The sequence below is a fragment of the Ursus maritimus genome, unplaced genomic scaffold, assembly GCF_017311325.1.
Source record: "Ursus maritimus isolate PB19 unplaced genomic scaffold, ASM1731132v1 scaffold_27, whole genome shotgun sequence".
NCBI lineage: Eukaryota > Metazoa > Chordata > Mammalia > Carnivora > Ursidae > Ursus > Ursus maritimus.
The window spans coordinates 23,131,653-23,134,200 of record NW_024425230.1 but is presented as its reverse complement, the minus strand read 5'-3'; the positions used below and the strand labels follow the sequence as shown (position 1 = coordinate 23,134,200).

Sequence of the window (2,548 nt, the reverse complement as noted above, 5' to 3'; positions counted from 1 at the left end):
CTGAAGGCTTAACTGGGTCTGTAGACTCCACTCCCAGTATGACTTAGTGACATGCCTGTGGGAAGGAGGCCTAAGTTCCTCACCATGTGGATCTATCCATAGGACTTCTTGAGTGTCCTCACAATATGGCGGCTGGCATCCCCCAGAGCAAGAAGAAGGAGTGCAAGGAACAGCCTCAATGATATTTATCACTTAGTCCCCAAAGTCCCACATCATCTTTCCAGCATATTCTATTTGTCAGAAATGAGTCATGAAGTCCAGCCCACACTCCAGGGGAGGGGAATTCATATCCACCTCGTGAAGGAGAAATATCAAAGAGTTTGTGGATATGTTTTTTAAACCATCAAAGTCCATCTCCAAAGCACAAATTATTTACATTCTTCCCGTATGTAAAAGACAGTCATCCCCTTCCAAGGCCACCAGAATTCTCACCCATGTGAGCATCAGCTCAAATCCCAGAATCACATTATCTGAATCAAGTTCAGGCAGATGAAGCTCCTTGGGTATAGTCCTTGAATACGTTTCCTCTCACCATGAGCTAAAGATAACAGTTATGTGCACCACCCCCCCACAACACACTCACCCAACAGACAATGATGGAACAGGCACAGGACAACCACCGTAGATGCACTGTTCGAAAGGGGGTGAAGGAGGAGGCACCCCGAAGCCACTAGCCAGTAGCAATCCTGAAATGCAGCTGGGCAAATGTTGGACGTTCCCTGAATCCTAGTTGGGAGTGGTACTCATGGCTCTTGGTTCCACCTCTGAGTGTGTCTGTCCTTTTCCATGAAAGGGACCTGTGTTTGTAGCTGCGTGATTTTGTTTGCTTCTTGCCAATGGAATTCTGGGAGTCCAAAGACCTCTTTTCATGTTATACTATCTCTTTCCATTTCAGACTATATGTGATTTTTTTATCTTTTTTTTTTTTTAAGTAGGCTCCATGCCCAACGTGGGGCTTGAACTCACGACCCTGAGATCAAGAGTCACATGCTCTACCAACTGAGCCAGCCAGGCGCCCCTCCTCAAATGTGATTTTTTTAAACGGAAGTGAACCTGAGGTACAGAGCCTCTCTCCTGAGACACAGGCTCTGAAGTGAATGTCTGCTCTATTTCAAACTGTTGTGTGGCCAGCACACCCAACAGTCTTTCAACCTGCCACTAACATGCCCATGAAAACATAGGGAAAGATGTATTTTTTAATTCACATTGCTGAAAACGAAGACACGTCTTGTCCCAAGGAAAAGACAAAATCTCAGAGAAACCGATATTAAACAATAAGGCGGACAGAGCAAAAACTTCATGAACTCACTCTCTTTTTTTTAGCTCAGGGAATGATCTGGTTTCACTTCTCAAAACAGAGACCAACAGAATAAAAGAAAGGGAGATATCTGTAGCTTCCTTATATCACTAGAAAACCAGGCAGCTAGACCTCGACCTTTTGGGCACTATGCCTGCCCCACCTGCCCCAGCCAGCGTCACCATCTCCACACAGAGAAGGGCCACCCTGGCAGAAGGAGGCCAGGCACATGGTGACAAATACTGGATATCCTGAGATGGGGTCCCCGCAGGTGAAGCAAGCTGGGTAGTAGGGCATGCTGGGAATTGTAGTTTTTGTGTTCTACAGCACTTCAGAGGATGAAAGAAACAAGCCCAAGCACAGGGAAGTTACGATGAGCCCCAACACTAGCAAAAAGAGGTGAGCTTCTCAATAAAATACAATTAAATACAAATGCGAACATCTTTTTCTTGAAGAGAATGTACATTTTGAAGAAGAATCTGCATCTGAAACCCCCAGACTGAACCTATAAACGAGAAACAAAGGAGAGGAGTATTTAAATATCAACTGACTATAAACCCTAACAATGAAAGAAGTGTGGACGAAGGAAGATTTTGGAAGACTAGCAATTTATGAAATCAGAACCTGGATATATATGTTTCAAGACACTAGACTTGGGCTGGAGGAATTCATCCACCTAGAAAAGCCAAGAAAGTGTTACAGTGTTACTAGTGGTTCTCGAACAAGTATGCATTGGAATGACCTGGAAAACCTGTTAAAACACAGTTTCTTAAGCTCCACCCCCCCCCAAGGGGTTATAATTCAGTGGGTCTGGGTGAGACCTGAAAATTGGCATTTTGAACAAGTTCCCAGGTGATGCTGAAGGTCATAGGACTCCATTTTCAGACCCACTGAGGTACTAGAAAGTGTATTATAAAATTGCAATGATTGATGAATGGATAAAGAAAATGTATATCCATACAATGGAAACTATAAAAAGGGAACAACGTACGGATCCACCCTACAACGTGGATGAACCTTGGGAAACATGCTGCTCAGTGAAAGAAGCCAGACACAAAAGGCCACGTATGTATGGTTTCACTTACATGAAACATCCAGAATAGGAGAATCCATAGAGACAGAAAGCAGATGAGTGGTTTTCAAAGGTTGGGATAAGGAGGAATGCGGAGGGATGGTAATGGTATGGGGTTTCTATGGGGGGGGGGGTGATGAAAATGTTTAGGAATCAGACAGTGATGATAGTTCACGACC

The 2,548-nt window shown here is 44.2% G+C and overlaps 1 non-coding gene across 1 annotated transcript; it reads right to left on the bottom strand.

Moving 5' to 3' along the window:
- Positions 1–941: 941 nt before the first annotated feature.
- On the bottom strand, positions 942–1,014 carry TRNAK-CUU. The gene has a single exon. It is a non-coding gene; the product is annotated as a tRNA-Lys (tRNA).
- Positions 1,015–2,548: the final 1,534 nt, after the last annotated feature.